Here is a 24,816-nt window from a genome sequence, read left to right on the forward strand (position 1 = left end):
GTTTGTTTTTGTTTGTTTTGTTATTCAAACCATTTCACCGGTAGTCTAATACAAAATCCAGTCTTTTATTATTTCCATTCATCTTTTTGTTTGATCATTTTATCATTTTGTTCAGCGCCGATTCTAGTAACATGACATGCGCACACAGTTTGGGCCTAGTCTTTAAAGTTAATCATAAAACCCCGGAAAGGCAATCAGAACATTTAAAGGAAATAAGAACGGTTTGAGATTATTTGAAGCCCGAGTCATGTGGAACTGGGGCAAGTAAAACATAAAGAAAATCGTTAAATGCAAGATTCGCCAAATTGACATGAGGGTCGTTCATGAGAGTGAGAGTGTCGCCCAACGGTGCTTTAGAAATGACAAATGAAAAAGCAAGTGTTTAACATAATTGTCAAGTCCAGCACCATCGGAGGAGACTATAAATCTATGATCAATTGTGTTATTTGCACTTGGCATGTTTTGAAGACTGGAATGACGAAGGCATTTTTTTTCTGCTATCTAAGCACTTTATCCTTCGTTACCCCCCTTTGAGCCTTATTTATTTTCTTTCATACCCCTCGTTCGGAATCAATAGCAACGACTAGGAAATACAAGCCTGGAAGGTAAAGAAAAAAAAAACAAAAAAAAAACGAAAAAAAAGAAGAAGAGAAAAATGATAAAAAACAAACAAAAGAAAGTCAAATGAAAACAGAGGAATTGGGAACTACGTTTGACCTGATTCCTCAAAGATGATACGTAGGCGCTTCACGGCTCGGTCATAGGGTGCATAATGGCCACAATGGTCACAGTGTACATGGTGTAATAAAAAAATATAAAAAAATATAATAATAAATAATCCCCAAGCAAGAAACTGGGGCAAGGGTTGCGCTTGTTGTAAACAAATATGATTTCGAAGGTTGTAATTTTGAACCCCAAATTTGATTTGTTTTTGAGCCTTTAATACCCTTTCTTTCTAGCCTATCCAAAAACCCACATTACGGTCCAAAGAAAGACCTTCTGACCAGTCTGCAAAAGATGCCAAGTCAGACAAATGAGAGTTTTACCGGCGAACATAACATTCTGTTCTACAGCAGAAAGGACTCTAATCTCCAGCAGAGAGAGTCATACCGGCAACACTCCAAATCCCCAGCTGGAAAGTGATACAAATGAGAGAGTATTATCGGTGAAAATCTTCACGGACACCATAAGGCGATGAAAGTTGAGAGAAAAACCCAAAATGAGAGAGGCTTGATAGTGAAAACCCTTCGGGCACTACAAGTCGAATAAGATTGAGAATCAGATGGGGAATTGCCAATTGAAGATCTTGAAAGATGATTGGCGGTAGAGGATAGGCCACATGCGCATGTCATGACCATTAGAGTCGGTATCTGCATTTGATAGATTTTTATTCTTTTGTTAAAGAGTCATTTTTTCCTTTGTCTTTTTATTCTGTTCCCTTTTATCTTTTTCCTTTCATAGAAAAATCCCCAATAGAGTCTGTTTGGTCAGAACAAGTGTGAATTGACTTCAAAATATGCCATCAGCTTTCCAAATATGCAAGATGAGATCTGACTAGTACATCCAAGTGGTATAGTCAGCAAGGAACAAGCGCGAGGCCAGTGTCAAAAAAGATATCCCCAGCAAAAGGGAATTGACAAAAGGATTGACGAGTGTCAAGAGGGATATCCTTGCCAAAACCAAGGTTATAAACCTCAAGGCCAAGGCCCATGAACAAAGCAAGGAAAGCAGTGAGCATGATTCGGAGAAATTCATGCGAGACTAAAAGGTCGGGGAAATGCCAGTTTCCGAGCTATGCCACAAAAGAAGAGGGATATCCCCAGCAGAAAGGGATTATCCCCAGCAAATAATATCATCCCCAACAAGTTGTGGAGCGCAGAGCAAGGAAGGAGAAAAGGAAAAGCCATCCCAGTAGGAGTATCACAACCAACCACCACGTTTTAAACTAACAAATTTTGTTTGATTTGAAACAGGTAAAGGAAATGGCATTGATGACAGAAATGCATGCCATAAGGGAGACTGTCAAACTGGGGCAGAAAATTTTCCTTTCATTTGGAAAATTTTCTGGAAGTCAGGTACCCATTCGAGGAAGAATAAAGATAGCACCAGTCTCAAGGGAAGTGGTGTTTGAACCAGTGTTGCCCCAACATAATAAGTTTAAATGGAGGAAGTATTCCCCAGCAGACAGAATAAAGGGATGACACTTGTGCTCAGAAAAGCAAAAAGTCATTATCATCCCCAGCAACTTCCAGAAGAATGAAGCATCGATTTGAAGGGATAAAATTCCTCAGCAACGTTATCCTCAAAAACGTTATCCCGAGAAGATAACACTTTTATCCCCAGCAATGTTGAAAAAAAAAACAAAACAAAAAAAAAGAGAAAAAAAAATTGAATTTGAAGGAGGGGAAGAAAGGAGACTTCCCCAGTAGTATTATCCCCAACAATCAGGCGTCCACCTGGAGAACAAGGAAGAGCAGTTGGAGTATTAGCAATCTGGCGTCCACCTGGAGAACAAGGAAGAGCAGTTGAAGTATCAGCAATCAGGAGCCCACCTGGAGAATAAGGGAATACAATGGAAGTATCAGCAATCAGGAGCCCACCTGGAGAATAAGGAAATACAATTCAAATTTTAAGTAATCAGGAGCCCCCCCCTGAAAAACAGAATGGCGTTTTATTTTTGACATTATTGGTTGAAGTCAGGAGCCCCCTGAAGAACAGAATGGTGATTTGTTAGTTGAAGTTGGGAGCCCGCCCATAGAACAGAGACATACATTTCAGTCTTTTCATTTCAAACGTTGATGTTGGGAGCCCGCCCATAGAACAGAGGCATACATTCAGTCTTTTCATTCAAGAGTTGAAGTTGGGAGCCCGCCCATAGAACAGAGGCATACATTTCAGTCTTTACATTTCAAGCATTGAAGTTGGGAGCCCGCCCAGATAACAGAGGCATACATTTTAGTCTTTACATTTCAAGCGTTGAAGTTGGGAGACCGCCCAGATAACAGAGGCATACATTTTAGTATTTATATTTCAAGCATTGAAGTTGGGAGCCCGCCCAGATAACAGAGGCATACATTTCAGTCTTTACATTTCAAGTGTTGAAGTTGGGAGCCCGCCCAGATAACAGAGGCATACATTTCAGTCTTTACATTTCAAGCGTTGAAGTTGGGAGCCCGCCCAGATAACAGAGGCATACATTTCAGTCTTTACATTTCAAGCGTTGAAGTTGGGAGCCCGCCCATAGAACAGAGGCATACATTTCAGTTTTTTTCATTTCAAGTGTTGAAGTTGGGAGCCCGCCCATACAACAGAGGAATCTATTTCAAGATCAAGTCAGAAGACAATAAAATAGAGGGTTACAACAGGAATCCCCAGCAGGAAACAATAAAAATCCCGAGCACCGGGAAGCAAAAGGTTGCAACAAGAGGTCCCAGCACAAACTCAAGTGCATGGGTCAAAAGGATGAAAAGCATCGGAAGAAAAGCACCGGAGGAAACACAAGCCAACAAGAAAGCAAGGCAATAAGAACAAATTTTAATCTAGCCTAGCTTCTTGTTTTCTTTTAAGCACGGTGTAACAAGGAGATCGGTAAGCAGTGATAACAGCATGCAACTGCAGTAACATTGCAGTCCCACGGTAGTCCCAGCTACCAAAACTTCCCGAACTACATTAACCTGATTCCCCTTTAGCCAGGGATATGTAGGAAACCTTTGAAGCAAAGGTTCAGTTAAATCTTTTTCAAAAAAAATGCTTCACACGGAGTACTCGGATAGGCAAAAATTGCTCGCTTTATCTTTGCGCGAAAACCCTTCGTGTCTTCGGACAAAGAGGGACAGTTGTAAGCACGTGATTTTTGCCCTATATGAGAATCACTCTCAAAAAATTCAAAATCAAATGATTTTCCTTGGTGTGCAATTTTGTGAGATTTTGTGATATTTTTGGATAATTATTTGTATTTGACTGTGCTTGTTTATTTGTTAAATTAATAAAAAATACAAAAATATGTCGCATTTTGCATGTAGAATTTAATTCTACAATTGTTAGTAATTAAATTAGTTTTACAAAAATTAAAAATTACAAAAATAGGCATCTTTTGCATTTTTAGCATTTAATGTCCAAATATACAATTTTATGCTTAATTATTACTTAATTATGCGTTAATTGTTATTGGGAGTTAATTTGCGCTTTTATAACTTAATTTAGTTCTTAATAATAATTTAAGTACTTTTATAATTTAGTTTTAGAAAAATAAAAGAAGAAAAGAGAACAAAAATACAAAGAAAAATCGGATTGGGCCACTTCTTCAATTTCAAACCACAGGCCCAAATAATTGTCCAACTTTCCCCATGACCCGGTCCACTTCAAACCGGGTCGACCCGGTCCGCTCCATTAACCCAACACCCCTTCTTCATTTTTGTCCAACACAAAACAAAACCAAAAAAAAATAAAAAAAATAAAAGGTGAATTATCACTATTAATAGTTTTATTTTTTGTTTTTTTATATAAAAAATCCGAAAATATTTTATTTTATTTTTATTTTATTTTATTTTTTATTTTTATATATAATAATTTCGGGAATGATTTAAGAAAATAAGAAAAAGGGAAGTATTGAATAAAAAAAATATAACAGTAAAAATAGGTGAAATTATCTTTTTTTTTTATAAAAAAAGTAAAAGAATGTAGAAAATTTAAAAAAAATAAATAAAAAGTTTTGTGGAAATTTTTAAAAAATTAAAAAGTAAAAGAAGGTTGGAATTAAAAAATAAATATAAAGGTATCTGAAAATTTAAAAAATTTAAAGTAATTGAAAGTAGCATTTTTGAAAGAAAAAGAAAAGATAGTGGTTTGTTTTTTTAAAGAAAAGTTAAATAAAGTGAGATTCTCTTTTTAAAAAATAAAAAGTGGGATTTTAAATAAGATAAAGTAATTAAAGTTGGAATTTTAAAAATAAAAGTAAATAAAGGTGTGATTTCTTTTTCTAAAAAAATAAAAGCAATTTGTAAGTGGGATTTCTTTTAATTAAAAAACTAAAATAAATAAAAAAATAAATTTGAAAATTTCGAAACTTTTGTTATAAATAGAAGAGAAAATTTATGAAGAAGGGAGTTGAAAAAAGAGGAAAAACTAGATAGAGAGAAGAAGAAAAGAGGGGGCAGAGATAGTAGTATACACTCGATATACACTCTGGATATATAGAATATACAGGGACAGAATTCATTTTGGAGAGAGTAAAAAAGATAGAAACAAGTTTTCTGAAATATTGAGAGTGGAAGAACACCATAGAGAGTTCAAATCTAGAAAGAAAAAATAAAGAGAGATTTCCGCACTATTTGTCTTCTCCATTTTTACTAGTTTTCTCCGTGTTGTTGGGATTTCTGGACTGAGGTGTTGAAGCTACTGTGTTGGGCTTTCTGCTGCTGTATGTTGCTGTGTTACATACTACTTTGCTGATCTTCTTCTTCCTGTACTGTCATTTCCAGGTACACATTTGTACACTCTCGGCTTGAAGCGAAATGAAATATTAATCAGGCTTTGTTCCTGTTGAATCCCTCCTGTTTAGATTTGTGTTTGAATATAATTTTCCTTTCTTTGTATAAAAATGTAGTCGATTAATTAATGAGTAATGGGCTTGCATATGTATAACTTCTTCATCTAATAATTTTAGTTTAAATTAATCAAATACTAGTTAATTTGTTTTTGATATTATGGTGTGTCAATCTCATGTTCCAGTATTATTGAATAATAGAATATAGAATGAAAGCAATTTTTCTTTGTACAAACTCGATCGCAATTTTCCATTCACATTAGCCGTAAACTAATAACTAATAAGTTTTTTTTTCAGCATGTAATTAATTGAGAAATTTTCTTTTATTTTTAGAGACAAACTTAATAGAAGAAATATAGTCACTATAGGTTTATCTTTAAAAATAAGAATGAGATGAGCCTCGCCAAATAAAAATACAAAATTGCGGGGCCCTCAGAAAATATTTGCTTTAAATTGCTTAGACTTCGGGATGGACCGTTTAGCAAAATTCCACGGCCCTACCCAAAGTAGATGATACGCTAGTCGCTTTAGGCGCGCCTTTTAATAATTTAATTTTCTTAAAACTCGGGTGCACATTTATGTGACCCATATCCAAATCTCAACAGAGTTGAAATGTGCCAACAACCACGGGTGCATTGATTGTGACATGGTTTGAAATACATTTTCACAATGTTGCAATTCTCTGTAAAATAATAACAATAATAATAATAATGAAAGAGGTAAAGAGTTAAAATCTGCACATAAGCTCATAATTGTATAAAAAATCAGATAAACAAGTCGAATATGACAGTTGAGTGACCGTGCTAGAACCACGGAACTCGGGAATGCCTAACACCTTCTCCCGGGTTAACAGAATTCCTTATCCGGATTTCTGGTTCGCAGACTGTAATACAGAGTCATTCTTTTCCTCGATCCGGGATTAAATTGGTGACTTGGGACACCTTAAATCTCCCAAGTGGCGACTCTGAAATAAATAAACAAATCCCGTTTCGATTGTCCTTTAATTGGAAAAAACTCCTTGCACCCTCGCGGGGGCGGAAAAAGGAGGTGTGACAAACCCAACAACGCAAAAGGCAACTTCTCATTCCATTGCCTGGAACCTTCTACCATTTTCTGAAGTATCTTCTTTATGTTCTTGTTGGCTGCTTTGACTACTCCATTCGCCTTGGGGCAATATGGGGTGGAATTGCGATGCGTAATCTTAAACTGTTGACATACCTCTTTCATCAAATGACTGTTGAGATTAGCACCATTATCTGTGATGATCACCTTTGGGATCCCGAACTAACAAATGATATTTAAGTGAACAAAATCGACCACTGCTTTCTTGGTCACAGACTTGAAAGTTTTAGCTTCAACCTACTTAGTGAAATAATCAATGGCCACCAGAATGAACATATGCCCATTGGATACTGCTGGCTCAATTGGTCTGATGACATCTATTCCCCAAGCAACGAAGGGCCATGGTGCGGACATTGTGTGCAATTCGGATGACGGAGAATGAATCAAATCTCCGTGTACTTGGCATTGATGACACTTGCGCACAAAACTGATACAATCTCGCTCCATGGTGAGCCAATAATAACCTGCTCGGAGAATTTTCATTGCCAGAACATACCCACTCATATGCGGTCCGCAGACTCCAGAATGTACTTCGGTCATGATAGATGTGTCCTGTCTAGCATCTATGCATTTTAGCAATCCGAGATCTAGAGTTCTTATGTACAAAACTCCTCCACTGAAGAAAAATCCATTTGCCAACCGTCGAATTGTTCTCTGTTGATTCCCCGTGGCCTGTACCGGATACACCCCCATTCTGATGTACTGCCTGATGTCGTGGAACCATGGCTAACCATCAAGTTCTTCTTCCATCATGTTACAGTAAGCATGCTGATTGCTGTCAAACCTCCTTTTTGCGTGCCCCGCCCCGAAGGGTAAAATGCGCGAGGAAGTTTTTCCAATTTAAGTGACAATATTCGAAATGAGATTATTTATTTAATTCAGAGTCGCCACTTGGGAAAGGTTTGGCTTTTGGTGTCCCAAGTCACCGGTTTATCTTGAATCCCAAATCGAGGAAATTTTCGACTTTTCCAAATGAAGTCTGCGAACCAGAAATTCTAAGTAAGGAATTCTGTTGACCCGAGGGAAGGTGTTAGGCACCCTCGAATCCCGTGGTTCTAGCACGGTCGCTTAAATTGTTATAATGGCTAAATATCTTATTTAAATACATGTTGTGACTTATGTGCTTTTATTAAATTTAAACCGCTTTTATTATTATCATTTATTTTTATAGAATTGCAACGTCGTGAAAATGCATCTCGAACCACGTCACAATCAATGCACCCGTAGTTGTTTGACACATTTCGACTCCGTTGAGATTTGGATTTGGGTCACATCAATGTGCACCCGAATTTAAGAATGTAATTTCAATTGAGTCGCGCCTAAAGAGTCTAACGCGTTATTATCTTTGGGGGAGGCAGTGAAATTGACTAAACAGTCCGTCCCGAATTCTAAGTATTTATTATGGTTAATTATCGAGGGCCCCACAATTTGCATTTTTATTTGGCGAGGCTCGCCTCATTATTTCAGAAGGAATATCCTAAAGTGACTACATTTCTATTATGTTCGTCTCTAAAAAAATAGAAGAAAGAAAAATGTATGCTAATTGAATTGCATGTTTAGCTAATCCCGGCCTCCTATTAGTTATCTGATTGATTATTGCAAGGTGGAAAAATTTTGTGCTTTATTGGACATGCTTTCAGTTTGATAAAAGAAATTGCATACAAGACAAATATCATGCTAAAACTTACCCTAGGCGTCTGTCTCATTTTAATTCAGACTGACCTTTTGAACAAATTAATAGCATTGACTACTATAAACTACTACCCATGGGATTCAGACGTGATCCTATAAACTGCCTAACGCAACCCAATTTGATAGAGTTAGTTTAAATGATTCAGAATTATGACGAGTCTTTTTGTCGAATTAAAAGCATCCTGCCTTACATGTTAGGAACAAGAATAGAAGCTGAAATTTAACTGCCAATATACTAAACACACACGCACTCCTCGTCATACAGACAAACTTAAAAACTATAACCACATAGTGTTAAATAGACTAACTTCTATTAAATACATATTGCACAAATGTATATTTTAATGAGCTATAAACGGATCTAACAAATATATCATCTCCCGATACATCTGACCTAACAATAATACTATCTAGTAGTCCACATCGGTTAGGATGTGTGTTAATTCATACAGAGTAATTGTAGATGGAATGAACTTAAACAAATACAGGCTAACTACCATTCAACCTATTGCTATGTTTCGAATACAAGTATTGTAAAACAAACAACATTCATTTCTTTATTTCTACTTCAAACTTCAAGCTTTCAACAACACATGGTTTCAGAAGTGCGTACCTGGAAATGCTTACAATTGAAGAAGAAGAGAAGTCAGTAATGGCAACAGAAACAGCAGCAGTAACCAAACTGGTAACAGCAGAACGAATCCCAGTGCAAGATGCAAATATAGCCGATGGAAAAAGTGGCTAAACGAAAGCAGTAGGCAGTGTAGTAGGAAAAGAACTCCAGACAATCCAATTCCAAGAGTAAACTAATGCAACACACCACCAGTAATCTCAGTTGAGACTTGGAAGAATCAGTACTGCTTAACAGATTGACAACAAATGAAATCCAAACAACAATAGGAAGAAACAGTTTCTGATTTTTCTGTATGTTTTTTTTTATTTTTTCTTGCTCTCTCTCTATCTGTATCTATGCTCTCTAAAAATCAGTCTGAATCTCCCCTTAAATGGAAGTTATGCCCCCTTCTTTATAGCCTAACATCAGGCTATTCACAGCCTGTTAAGCAACTCAGAACCCCCTCCTTTTCAACTGTTTTTTCACTCAAATGTTTAAAATTAGGAACCCTCCCATGATATTCCCTGACAGCCCTTTTAATCAGCTTATTAAACTAAAAGCAGACATGGGCAGCAAGAATATAACCTGACAGCATATGCTGTCAAGTTATTTTAGTCTCTAAAAAGGGCCTTTATGCACATGTTGTGCACAAGTGCACATGCCACCAATTCAGACTGCAACTACAAACCAAATCCTTAAATTTCTGATTCAAATTAACAACTATAAGTAGCTATACTCGATTCTCAATTTGACTCAAACAATGTTCAGCAAGAAACAGATCAAATTGTTATCATTCAAACAGCTGAAACTATTCAACGACACGTATCGAATCGACTATACTAATTATAGCATATACAATCGAAGACCATGATAAAAAATCTAACAGTATCAACATGCGATTCAAATTGCACTGACTAAAGCAAAAGTTGTACTGGGGAATTAATTAATCAATCAAATTTTAAGTTCAATTGATTGTATAGTTTACACACATACACAAGATCAGTAAATGGAAAGAACTTGGCCAAATACAGAGGTCCGGGCAAGATGGACAACAACAGTCGACAAAAATTCAATAACAGAAATTAAACAAAACATATGAATAGACATTCAATTATAATAGACAAAATAAACTGATAAAGAAAATAAAAATTACCTTAAAGCCTTGAAAAATTAGAAAACCCCAGCTCGGATTTGAAATCGATCTTTCTTGGGGTTGAATGGACTTTAATCGAAGTGTTCTCTACTGAGAACACTTCGATTAAGGTCCATTAGACCCTAATCATTTCAGACGGACACAGACCAGGCATCAGGACTTCTAGGGTTCCTAAGGGTAGATTTGGGATCTAGGTTTCCCTGGTTAGATTCGGACCAAACCAAGCATGGTTTGGTCACGAGGGAGGTCCAGGGACTGTCTAGTGTGAAACTGGGGTAGATCGGTGTAAGTTGAAGTCCGACTCGAATCTTCGAATGAAGATTCGAGAAGGTGGGAGGGGATTCGAGACAAAAGGACAACAGATCTATGTTTAGGGTGGTGAGGCGGTCCTATAGTGTTAAGGTGGGGGTCACCGGCGTCCATGCCGCCGGGTTTAATGGTGAAGGGAAAGGGGGAGACTCTAGGGTTCCGGGGTTTTTGGGTCTGTGGAAGGGATGACTAAGGCAGGGGAGGGGTTTGGATAGGGGGGCAGGGTGTGATATGAGGCCTTTTATACGGGGTGGATGGTTGTGTCTTGGCCGTTGGATTGCCACTAATCAACGACTGTGATCTTTCCACTAAAAGAAACGGTGTTGTTTGCTCTCATACTGGGGTGGATCAGACTGGGTTTCATTGGGTCGGGTCTGATAACGGGTAAAGGAGATGGGACGAGGGCTGTTAGATCAGCCTGGTTTGAATGGCTGAGATTAGACGGCCTTATACGGCGTCGTTTGGGTAAAGGATTGGCCTGATCTGGGTCGTTCCTTTGAACCAATCAACGGCTCGAAGAGATGATGCCTATACGGCGTCGTTTGGGGCGTCTTGCAGAAGGCCTTGTTGGACTGGGTCATTTGCATTGGTTTGGGCCTGATTTTATTTAAAATCTTGGCCCAAATCTAATGTTTTCCTTCTTATAATTAAATAAAAATTCCTAATAATAAAAAAATAAAATCATACCAATATTAATAAATACTCAAAACAACAATTATCACTCACATTGACATTTAATTAAAAATAAAATCATTAAATGACAACAAAAAATAGAATAAAAGACGCATATATTTTACGATTTTCCTTTTAAAATCAATTACGGTTCAAATACACACGACACACATTTTTTTTTTGTATTTTGTTTGATAAAAATAAAAATAGATGAAATCACAAATAACTAACAAAATGCCACGTAAAAATTCAAAAATTGTACAGCAAGACCATTTGTTATTATTTTTATTTCTTTTGGAGTGATTGTCGCGTAAAACAAAAATCACGTGCTCACAATTGCGAACTTGAATATGCAGAGAGTCGACATAAGCTTTGTCCGGATGGTGCAACATTGACGCCAAAGTGGCCAAAGCATAGACAACCTCATTATAGATCCTTAGAATATGCCTGAACTCTACTAATCGAAAGCGTTGACAAAGATCGTGAAAATATTGTCGGTACGGGTGAATCTAGTGCACCAGAACGTCCGAGTCTCCCAAGACCAAGACTTCCTGGACACTCATGTCCACTGCTAACCTTAAACACAAAATGCATGCCTCGTACTCAGCCATGTTGTTGGTACAATAGAAACAAAGCTGAGCCGTAACAAGGTAGTGATGCCCTATTTCAGAAATAAGCACAACCCCTATTCCGACTCATTTTATATTAGCAGCCCCATCAAAGAAATGTTTCCAACCTGGTTTTTCAGTCTGATCCAACTCGTCAATGTGCATCACCTCTTCATTAGGGAAGTAAGTCTTCAAAGGTTCATATTCTTCATCCACCAGGTTCTCGGCCAAATGATCGGCCAATACATGGGCTTTCATTGCAGTTTGAGTCACATAGACGATGTCAAACTCGTTGAGCGAGATCTGCCACTTTGCGAGCCTCACTGTGGGCATAAGCTTCTGAAAGATATACTTTAACGGGTCCAACCGAGAAATAAGGTAAGTAGTGTAGGATGATAAATAATGCTTCAACTTCTGTGCTACCCAAGTTAGGGCGCAACATGTCCTTTCAAGGTGGGTGTACTTAACCTCATAAGATGTGAACTTCTTGCTGAGATAGTAGATGGCTTGCTCCTTCTTTCTAGTAATGTCATGTTGACCCAACACACAACCAAATGAATTATCCAAGACCGTCAAATAGAGAATCAAAGGTCTCCCCATTTCTGGTGGGACCAACACAGGTGGGTTTGATAAGTACCCCTTTATCTTATTGAATTCTTCCTGGAACTCATCAGTCCACTTGACCGCAACATTCTTCTTCAGCAGCTTGAAGATAGGCTCACAAGTTATCGTGAGCTAAGCAATAAACCTGCTGATGTAGTTCAATCTCCCTAATAGACTCATCACCTCGGTCTTGTTCCTTGGAGGTGGCAATTCTTGGATAGCTTTGATCTTTGACGGGTCCAATTCAATGCCTTGTCGGCTGACTATGAACCCCAACGGTTTCCCTGATAGGACACCAAATGTGCACTTTGCCGGATTTAGCTTAAGATTGTACCTGCGTAGCCTTTGGAAGAACTTTCTCAAATCTCTGACGTGGTCAGACTGCTTCCTGGACTTTATGATCACATCATCCACGTAGACCTCGATCTCCTTATGTATCATGTCATGGAATATGGTCGTCATTTCCCTCACGTAAGTTGCCCCAACTTTTTTCAAACCAAAAGGCATGACTCGATAGCAATATGTTTCCCATGGCATAATGAATGCCATCTTTTCCGCATCTTCCTCATCCATTAAGATCTAATGATAACCCGCATAGCAATCCACAAAAGACTCAATCTCATGCTTGGCTTAATTATCAATCAAAATGTGGATATTTGGCAGTGGGAAGTTTTCCTTTGGACTTGCCTTGTTGAGATCCCGGTAATCAACATACACTCTGGTCTTACCATCCTTCTTTGGTACTGGCACAACATTAGCTAACCAAGTGGGATATCGTGTGACCCGAATGACAACCTTTGCGTCCAACTACTTGGTGATTTCCTCCTTAATCTTCACACTCATGTCAGTTTTGAACTTTCTCAACTTCTGCTTGACGAAAGAGAATGCCGGGTCAATGGGAAATTTGTGAACCACCAAGTCAGTGCTTAGACCCGGCATGTCTTCGTATGACCATGCAAAAATATCTTTATATTTAAACAGTGCTTTAATTATCTCTTCCCTGATTTGCGGTTCAAGATGGACACTTATCTTAGTTTCTCTAACATTATCTGGATCCCCTAAATTGATTGCTTCCGTATTATTCAGGTTAGGCTTGGGTTTTTCCTTAAAATGATTGAGTTCTTTATTAATCTCTTCAAAGGCCTCATCCTCATCATATTCTGATTCATCATCACACTCTATTTCTTGGATTATTATTTCAGAATTAGATTGACTTTTAAGACTAGGCCAAAGATTCCTCATGCATGTCACGTCCTTGAAACCAACATAAAAGAACTCTACAGGGAAGAAAAGAAAAACAAAAATAAATCTATCAAGAATGATGGAAAAGGGAAATTGCATTTCATTGAAAACAAAAGATAACAGGGATTATACATCCAAATGGACGGAACATAAAATTTGAATTACAACCTTGGAATAATCCAGATAAACTGAAAGAAAATAAAAGCAAGCTACCAAAACTCCTTCCGGGTAGGGAGAGGAGTAGCCTCCTAAATGTTAAGCTTTACATTCGGCCCGACAAATTGCACATCCGCTTTGCTAGAACCTTCTCCCACTTCCACCATATTCACATCATCGAACCACCTCTAGAACCTTTCAATTAACTCTTCATCAATGTCAAGCGCAGAACTTGGAACTGTTGTCACTGGGCGTTTCCTGGCACCGGTCTTGACAAAAGACCTGGAGAGACGCGGGATAGGCTTTGGAAGTGCCCACGCCCCCTGTTTCAACTTTCTAGCCATTTTCACATCTGTCGTTATAGGTTTGAATCCAAGACCGAACGTACCCAAGTTTTCAGGGAGGGACACTGGCTATATGATACCCAGCAGAGATGCACCCAGACCTTTACCAGGCACAAAGCCATTTTTCAGCATTTCAAAGGCCACCATGACTGATATGGAGGTTGTCTTTGGGGTTGCAACACATTTCCCTTCTGGAACTTTTCGACCGACACTGTTTCAAACACCTGATAGACCCAAGGCCCTTTGTCATCTTCAACTTCAATGAATGGGACAGAGGCATCACTGTGAGCACACAAATTATCTTCACTATGCACATCGATCTCCTGTCTATCCCATTCGAACTTGACCATCTGGTGTAGAGTGGACGGGACTTCTTTGGCAGAATGAATCCAAGGTCGACCTAACAGCAAATTGTAAGATACGGCTACATCCAGCACCTGGAACTCCATGGTGAATTCCACCGATCCTATTGTTAACTCAAGCACTATATCACCAACTGAATATTTCCCTCCACTATCAAATCCTCGAACGTAGATGCTATTCTTTTGAATCCTCTCGTCATCCACTTTCAACTTGTTTAAAGTAGAGAGAGGGCATATGTTTGCACTGGAACCCTTGTCAAATAATACCCTGGTAACCACAGAATCTCCCCATTTTACTGTAAGATAGAGAGCTCTGTTGTGTTCAGTACCTTCTACAGGCAACTCATCATCAGAGAAAGTGACCCTGTTTACCTCAAATATTTTGTTGGCGATCTTTTCCAGATGGTTTACTAAAATTTTGTCGGGAACATGAGCCTCGTTTGGAATTTTCATCAAGGCCTGGCGATGCTCATCTGAGTGGATTAACAATGACAATAATGAAATCTGAGCATGCGTCTTTATCAACTGCTCCACGATGGAATAGTCTTGTACCTTAATTTTTCTCAGAAACTCCTCCGGCTCTTCTTCAGTCACTACCTTTTTCACTAGAACTGGGTTATCTCTGGATGTTTTAGCTTTCCTTAACTCTTCCGGAGCAAAGCATCTCCCCGAACGAGTTAATCCATGGGCCTCATTGACTTCTTCTATCACTTCCTTTCCCTTGTAGGTCACTATCACCCATTCATAGTTCCACGGGATAGCCTTGTTGTTGACTATCGAAAACTGGGTAATAGGCTTGATGATGACAGGATCCGTACGGGCACCCTCTACAATTATGATAGGCTTGTTTGCCACTCCTGGCACAACCACTTTTGACTTTTCTTGGTTTGCTGCAACATCACTTGGAGACCCTTTCTTGACTAACACAGATGGTTCACCTTTTGTCCCACTCAACTTGTTCACTGATCCTTCAATTGTGGATTTTTTGACTAGCTTAACCTCACTGGACTGAATCATCATGACGGTCTATAAAGGCTTCTTATGATCCCCTCCCTTATGTACTATCTCGATCATGTTCGTTTCCTGATGGGTTGACAATGGGTTCTGGTTGATGTTGAGTGCCTCTAGAGTTTGGACTTTAATCCGACATGTGTTAGTGAGCTCCTAGATGGCATTTTTCAAGTGCCAGCACTTCTTCGTATCATGCCACAGAGTACCAGAACAATATTCATAGCTTACAGAGTAATCAAGATTCTTTAGATGAGGGTTTGGCAATTTCAACTCAATCGGCCTTAGCATATCCAATTGTCTCAGCCTGTGGAACAAACTAGTATAAGACTCTCCCAATGAGGTGAATGTTTTCTTCTGCTGCAACCTTTCGTTCTTAAATGCTTGATTGGGCCAGAAACCTGGGCCGGTAGGATTTTGGTAGGCTCGTGGGGGTGGGTAAGCATTTTGTGGAGCTGGGTAGGTGTTTTGTGTGGCTGACGCATGCCATTGTGCGTGGGCAGGAGGTTGAGTGTATGTTTGGGCATGGTGGACAAAATAAATGAGGGTTTGGTGATGGGAAGTAATGCTGGGGTGGATTATACGGGGTTTGGGTGTAGGTTTGGTGGTGGGGTCGAGGCTGAGTATAATGGTGTGACGGGCCCCTAGGTCTAAACCATGATCCTGAATCAATTGTTGCCACATCTTCTTTCTTCTTCTTTCCGATTACTCCCCCAGTACCGTTTTGAATGGCTTGGGTAGTTGCCTTAATAGTCGAGTAACTCAGGATTTTGTTTGACTTAAGCCATTCTTCTACCATGCCACCCATCTTCACTACCTCGTTGAAGGACTTGCCTATGGCTGATACCAGATGGCCATAGTAAGTGGGCTCAAGGGCCTGCAGAATGTAATCCACCATTTCGCTCTCTTTCATCGGAGGGTCAACCCTTGCCGCTTGTTCTCTCCAACGAAAACCATACTCCCTAAAACATTCACTAGGCTTTTTCTCAATCTTAGTCAGAGATAAATGATCTAGAACAATCTCGAGGTTGTATTGGAAATGACAAGTGAATGCTTGGGCCAAATCATCCCATGTATACCATCTGCTGTGATCCTGACGAGTGTACCACTCCAACGCCGAGCCGCTAAGACTCAGGCTAAAGTATGCCATCAACAACTCCTCTTTCCCACCGGCTCCTCTCATTTTACTGCAGAATCCCAATAGGCCACTGGGTCTCCTTGCCCGTCATATAGATCGAATTTGGGCATCTTGAATCCCATTGGCAATTGAACATCGGGAAATAGACACAGATCTTTATAGGCCACGCTCACCTGGCCTCCCAACCCCTGCATGTTTCTGAATGACTGTTTCAGGCTTTTAACCTTCCTAAACATCTCCTCCTGTTCTGGATTTTTAGGTGGTTTCTCAGTCTCAACAAGGAGGTCGAAATGAGGAGTATAGGAGTAAGGTTCCGGGGCCTTGAAAGTAGGCTCTGGGGATAGTATTGGTTATCCTGAGTATGGACCAAAGGCTCACTAGAGGATCGGTGAAGTGTAGTGGGTGGGGGTGCCACAAAAATAGGGATGGCTGGTGGAGGAGGGTATGGAATCGGTTTGGGTGGTGGAGCTTGTGGTGTTTTGGAGGTGGTGCCTTGGTAGTGGTTGTAAATGGGAAAGCCTGGAGATGAATCAACAGTGGGAGGTTCCTGGGATTGAGCCAACGGTGTGACGAAAGTAGGGTTGGTGGGGTAGGATGGTAGTGGATGCCCGTTTACCCATGCCTGGTACATCTCTGTCATATGTTGTTTCAGCTTATACACTTCCTCTTTCATATTAACATCAGACTCTTCCCCCTCTCTCGACGGATCAATAACACTTGCATCCAGTTCTTGGTTAGCCATGATCAACTTGTTTTTGGACCTGGTGTTGTACGGATGAGTTGCCAGAATGCCAAACAAACTAACCACCTGCCTGTACTGATTTTCAACAGCAAACTTGTTAGCGATTAGAGCTTAACAGATAGGCAACCGCACATTGGGGATGCAATGCACCTAAACAGTTAACCATTTCTATTATGCATTTGATCGGTTCCTTGCGTCATCCTGCTTTCCTTAATTTCTATTTTGCAACTTCTCTCTTTTCTACTCCTGCCTTTCTTTGCTTGATTTCTCATTGTTCTTTATTCCTTCATTTTTCTCTCTTATTTTGTCATTGTTTCCTTCCCACAGTTTCTTGTTTTCTACCTCTTTTTTTCTCTTTTTTCATTTTTTTCTCTTTTTTCCGTTTTTTTTCCTTTTGGTTATGATCGAATCCTATGGAGATTGCCTACATATCATGACGCCGCATGAATCACACCAAGTGTAGTTCTGGGGGATAAGTGTAAAAATAAATGAAATAATAAAAATATTTTGGGGTTTTCAAATTTTTCATAAAATAAAACGTTTTGATTACAACGACTCATCCTACCGAATTTAATCATAAAAACTAACAGACACAAAAAGAGGAACTAATAGACTCCAATAGAAAGATGAAAATACAGACTCGACAACAGACTAACAGACTCCAACAGAAAGACGAAAATACATACTCGAATAAAAATCATAAATACATCAATGCTTCAACTGCTCCGGGGGCCCGCGGGACATCAATCGATCTCTCCACGGGCCTATGCGCTAGATCCCCTTAGAGACGATAGAGATCCTCCATTATCTGGTGGACAAAGGTCATTACAGTGGCGAAGAACATGGATCTGATCATGTCCTCACATTCACTGCATTTCATTATGATGTAGTCGGCGATCCTTCTGACCCTTTCCCTTATGATGCCCATTTCTTGCAACAAACGCCCAATCTGCTGGGTCCTAGCTTCCAAAATTTATTCAGCTGTATGATTTTGTTCTTAAAGTTATTGCAGATCTTTTTCTAACTGTGACATCGCTGCATAACAGTGTTCTCTTTCTGCTTTGAAATCTTTTGCCTGCTTGGTCATTTTGTTCTCAAGGACGGTGATCTTTTTCTTCAACCCCACGACCTTATTGTCATATTTCTCTTTTAACTGTTTAACCAAGCGAGCTTGTTCTTCCGCATTCTCAGCCAGTTTTGTTCGAGACCTTGCTAGTTCACCCTCTGACTTGTTCAGATCAAAACCATACTCACTCACCTTTCGCCTAAGGTTAGCTATAAGTTTTCCATCTTTTGCACTTCTGGCGGGGTTTTCGGCTGCTATTTTCATTTCCCGAATTTGGGCTCAAAGGGCATCATTTTCTTTGGTTAGCTTTTTCTTCTCGCCCTCATCCGCGGTGGCTTGCAAACCATTCTTAAACTGAAGATCCTTGACTTGCTTTTCCAGCTTGCTTATGGTAGCCCTATACTCATTTTCTTTGGCCAACCAATTCCATTGCGCCTACGCTCCATCAGTGAATTGTTGGACATGGGGCCTTTTTGCGGGCTGTTCGGGCTCTATATGGGTTTGGGACCTTTTACCGCACCAAACTGTGTAACTAGGATCCGACTCGCCTCTGGATAGATCTCATAGCTGAGTCTTTGTCTCTAGGAACCTACATTGATGCCAAATTCGACGCACCCTTTCTTCTGGGAAAGCAACTTTTGGTTCCAATTCAATGACCTGCCGACTCAAATCCTCATCGTGTGGGATGGTCTGGTACCTACCTAACTGACGTAAAACTCTGTGCGGGGCATAAGACTGAATGCTCCAGAGGCCCATCAATAGAATAAAACACACCTCGGCCAACATATAAATGACTTTACTGACCGAGAGCCACCTGAATGTCCATTCAATCTGGTTTGTAGTCAGAGAGCTCAAGTGTGCATACCATGCTTCCGTACCGTCCGGAAACTCATAGCCTTCCACTTGTTGTTCATGTTTCTCAATGCATTTAAGATCGGTCATGCCGCAGTTCATGTACCCCGGATGGTGGAAAATGTGTTCCTCCATCTAGAGTTGTAGAAGCATATTACATCCTTCAAAAAACTTTCCCCCTTCTCGGTAGACGATTAGGGCTCGGTAAATTTCCACCAAGATCAACGGTAAATGGTGCCATTTGCCTTATTAGTCATGAAGTCAGCTATCCCTACAAGCCCCAACTCTATGTTTCCATCTTTTCTGGGACAAATCAAAACACCCAGGAACACCACTATAAAAGCTAATCCTCGACGAGCTTCCTACTTATCTTTGTTTCCCGAGTGAATAAGACCGGTATCTAGCATTTCAAAACCGCAGGGATTCCCGTATCGTCGGTACAAGAAATAGAATGTACAGAATCCTTTGGCCAAATTTCTGTCTTGAACTTCCCGACTGATGCTTAACAGGTCTAGAAACTTATAAGGAGTCACGGTTCTAGGTGCCACCGGGTATTGATTTCTGAAATTCTCACTGAAGCTAGCGTAGCCTGCTATCTCCTCAAGCGTAGGAGTTAACTCAAAATCAGCAAAATGGAACACATTATGTGCTGGGTCCCAGAAGGGTATCAAGGCCTCAATTATATCCTTCCTTGGCTTAATCTTAAAAAGCCCAACAAGACCACCCAAAGCTTTTATCACAATTTTTTGCTGACTTCTCCCAAATCACGACACCACATATGTAACTCTAAGGGGGTCTCCTCGCGGACCGTAAAAGGTTCATTTTCAATTGTGCTCATCCTGCACATTTATTTAAGGTGATTGATTAAAAGACTGTGATTTACTTTGACTCAAAAAATACCCATTTAATTTAAAACATTCTTACGAATACAGCCCTTCAGCACCTCAAGATAATAATAATAAAAAAATAAATTTAGAGCTATTTTGGTTAATCAACCAAAATTTGAAAAGGGACCCTAATTGGCTATTCTTGCAAAAACAGCCTTCCGGTGCCTTTTTGGGGCATTTTTGGCTACTTTGGACAAGAATGACACCACCTAATTTATTTATGTCAAAACAGCGATACTTCACATTTTTTGGGTTATTTTTGCAAAAGTAGTTGGACCTGATGAGGGTTGCCTACGTATCTCACATTCGGTGAGAATCAAACTTGGTTTTTCGGCCATTTTTAACGCAACAGAAAACACAAACTTTTGAAACATCTTTTTTTCTCTTTTGTTTTTGAAAAGTTTGGTAGAGTAGCGGGGTATTTGGACACCAGGTTTTCCACAGGCGGGTAATTCCCTCTCTCACCTCAATTTGGTTTTCCTCAATTTTTCCCTTATTTTAGAAACTGGTCAACATGCAATCCGAATCAAATAAATGCGCAAGTAGCAAGCAAAATTCATCAGGATGGTCTTTTGATTTCAGGTGCACCTATCCTAGACGGACCCAACCCCTGTGTTGAGTAAGTCAAAATGCACATGATGCAAACAAGTGTTCCTACTAGGGATCCAGCATGAGGCTATGTTATACTAGGTTTAAAAACCTAGTTTTATTTGTTCTAGACCTGGCTTACCAGAGCGGAGGCTCGAGCCAGGGGGTCAGCGTACCGGGAATACAGAAGCTTCACCGGCTTTGCAACTTGTCCGAACCTCGTTCTAAAGTTGGAATGTGACTCTAACAGAAGAGAAGTCACACGAAGTGCACACTTTCCAGATGATTTAGAAGACTCAAAGAGAGGAGAGTTTCGTAACAATTTATATACAGTTCAACAATATCAAAACGGTAAAAAGCAACATTTAGCACATTAGGCCCAAACATGTAAATAAAATCAGATAATAAGTAAAGCCAAATATAACAATTATTCTAAGCTCGAATTCTTGAACCCCGAACCAGAAGTTCTGGGTTCTTATCCCCAGCAGAGTTGCCAGAGCTGCCACACCTCCTTTCACACACCCCCGAAAGGGTATAAGGGAGTTTTTTCCAACTTAAGTGACAATCAAAACGAGATTTATTTATTTATTCAGAGTCGCCACTTGGGATGATTTATGGTGTCCCAAGTCACCGGTTTAGAATCCCGAATCGAGGAAAGATTGACTCTGTTTTATAGTCCGCGAACATAAAAATCCGGGTAAGGAATTTTGTTAACCCGGGAGAAAGTGTTAGGCATTCCAGGGTTCCGTGGTTCTAGCACGGTCGCTTAAACTATTATAATTGGCCTATTATCTGATTTTAATACATGTTTTAACCTAGGGTATATTTTAACTTATTAGCCGCCTTTAATTAATTTTAGGAAGTTTCAACGTTATGTAAATCACATCTTGAACCACGCCACATGAAATGCACTCGCGGTTCACGACACATTTTGTTTAACGTTATTGAGAATTGGATTTGGGTTACATGAAATGCACCCCCGAGTTTAGAAAATTAATTTAAATAGCGCGCCTAAAGCAACAACGCTCTTTCAAGTTTGCGAGGGCCATGGAAAATTCAACTAATGGCACACCTCGATTTCTAAAAAGTTATTATTAATTATCCAAGGGCCATGATTATCTAATTTTGTTTATGGCACACCTCGAGTCTAATTAAAGCGTCATGATTAATCAAAAAAGGCTAAAAGAGTTCCGACTTAACCCGAGTTAATGCTCAATCCCAAACTAGTGATTCTAGATCCACATTGGATGAGATCAAGCATTTAGCTATTTTTGGCAGAGCTTAGGCTAACAGAAAACCCAATATCATTTGCAAGCTCCCATGGCAAGACACAAAAGGAAACTGGGCTCAACATAAAGCCCAGATTGAGTACGAAATTGACGAGGGGGCTCTGCATGAATGGGCTAACGATAATGGCCCAATTTCTTAACCAATCGTGGTTGCCTAAGACAAAGTACACCCCATGAGAACCCTGGTATTGCAACAGGTATCTGACAAAGCATGAATGAAATTAATTGTCCAAGCAACTTAAAGGAAAAATGCCTAAAGTGGGAACTGGGCAACTTGGATTTAATGCCCAAAACAACAGCGTTTGAAGACTCAACCAAAGTCCCTCTCATAGCCTAAACTCTCACAAGTTTTTAACCAAATGTAAATCCTGCTTCAATGCCAAACCACATTACTATAATAAAGATGTAACACTTGAGGTTATAACTACTCATACACAACTGATCTCACTGTTAAAACGTAGCAGAAGTTGACTCTTGACCCAAACAAGTAACATGATCTCAAAAATACATTCACTAGCATGAATTCAACCCTATCTAATCCCAAAACCTGAAAACGTAGATGCTTACTGATTTGAACCAAAATGTCAAAATATTCAGTAGTCCAAAATCATATGACAGCCTTACAAAAAAACATAAGACAAGAGCTAACGATCATCACCAAATTATGAATCCAGACTTTACACATGTTGACAAACCAATCAAAAATAAAAGAAGGATCCAAAGCTATTCTTTACCAGATGCTAACCCTGACACTAACAGATAATCTTTAATAATGCTAACACTAGGTAATTTCATAGCCAATTAACCCTGCTCAAATTGAGTGAACTAGCTATAGAGTTTTAACAACCACCATTAACATGATGTTCAGATTACCAATCCTTGAATATAAAAAGAAAATACAGAAATCAACTACATGACCAAACCAAAGGACCAATTCATGAAATTGCATTAGCCTAAGTCCTGACACCTATGAAATCTCTCCTGAATCATTTCTCATTCACAAATCTCACACTAACCAAGAGCTGAAAGGAAATAAACAAAAGATTTGACATAGAATTTCAGAAAAAGGAAGAAAACATATATAAAAAGTACTGAAAGCCTTCAATTCATTCATCCAGATTTTCACTACAACTACAATGTATCAAAATACTCTTATACTTCAGCAGTTATCATAATCCTAGAAAAATACCTGGAAAGACAAAAGTAAAGTGAGGTGAGAACACAAAAGTTCAGTGAAGCAAAGTAAACAAGAAAAGCAGCAACAACCAATCAACAAACAGCTTCAGCTCATGTTTAAACCCATAGATTAGGTACTCAATGAAAACCTTTCAAAATTCCTCCTCAAGAGAAGAAAAACCCAAAAAAACAGCCAGCTGCAGCTACTCAATCAGCTTTCATGTTTTGAAACCAGAAAATGTCAACGATTCACTCTAGCTTTTGAGAATCCAAGAGATATCAACAAATTAGATGCAATAGCCCAGTATTTTGATGATTTTTCTTCTAATTTCGGACTCTTATTAGTATGTATATTCTCAACCGTTTGCTCAATTTCTTAGGATCTGATCTCTGCCTAATTCTACTGAGGCCAACCTTATATAGATGGCTTTAGGGCAACATAACATAATTTCAACATTTAACAAATACTCCTTCCCCAATTTTTAGTAATTTCCTTCAGACCCTTTTCTCTACACTATTCAGTAGTTCACCCCAAATCCCACCTTCCTAGAAGCTTCCTAATTAGTTATGCAAGATTCCCCTTACCCAATCTCCCTAAGCTACCCCTAAGATGGCTACTATTTACTCTGAGAATTAAACAAATAGAAATGAACACTTGGGACATACGGCCCACAAACCTGTTATCCTTTTGGTTATTTGCAATGGGTTTACTGACTAGAAAACAATCTGAGGGGGAAGAAAATGAATTAATATTTTGAAAGACAAAAATTACAACTATGATTTTTCATGCCCTTTTTGAATCATAACAGAAGAGTCAGCTCACTTAGCTGACTTAATTAAATCTTCCTTCTTCTTCTTTCAAACAAAAATTCCTTAATCAAAAATACTAACCACACATCTATTAACTGGGAGCCTTACTTAGCAAAAAGAATGGGACAAACAGACGGTCCGACTGAGAAAGGAACAAAACAGAAACGAAAATAGAATAAAAGAAAACTGAGAAGCAAAACTAGCCGCTGCTGGTCCAAACTCTGATGAACAGGACTCTTGGACAATAATGAAAATTGCAACACAAGCACTAGCCGGAAAATTTCCAAATGGCTAGTGTTTTATGTCACAATTTTTGTCATTTGCCAAAAAGAAAAGAAAAGTGGACGAAACCTTCAAATCTTCAGGCAACCGATGAGGCACAACTCTAGCGACATCCTCTTATTGAGGGTTCGATGTCAAACATGTCCATCTTTTGGGGAAAATCAGAGAAAGGAGAGAAAAGAGAAAAAGGAAATGGTACAAGGTTGGATTCTCGGCAAACTTGGATATAAGATTCAGACGGATTGGGTAGTCTTTGATAAAACTAATGGTGGATTCGGAACGGGGAGACAACGAGGGTTATATGGTCAAGATTTGGTGGAGTTTGGATATCCACCGCCACCGGTGGCGAATTCCGGTGAGTGGTGGGCGGCAGTGAAAATAGAGAGGTGAGAGAGAAGATGAAACATGTATCTTAGGTTACTCAAGTCTTTCAGACAGTTTTAATTAAAATAAAAGGTAGATCCACAGCCATTGGATGATGGAAAATGATCAGCTGAGATCAGTTTAACATAATTGAACTCAAAACGACGTAGTATTGCCCCCATACTACGTCGTTT

This window comes from Nicotiana sylvestris, chromosome 5 (genome assembly GCF_000393655.2).
Source record: "Nicotiana sylvestris chromosome 5, ASM39365v2, whole genome shotgun sequence".
Classification (NCBI taxonomy): Eukaryota; Viridiplantae; Streptophyta; class Magnoliopsida; order Solanales; family Solanaceae; genus Nicotiana; species Nicotiana sylvestris.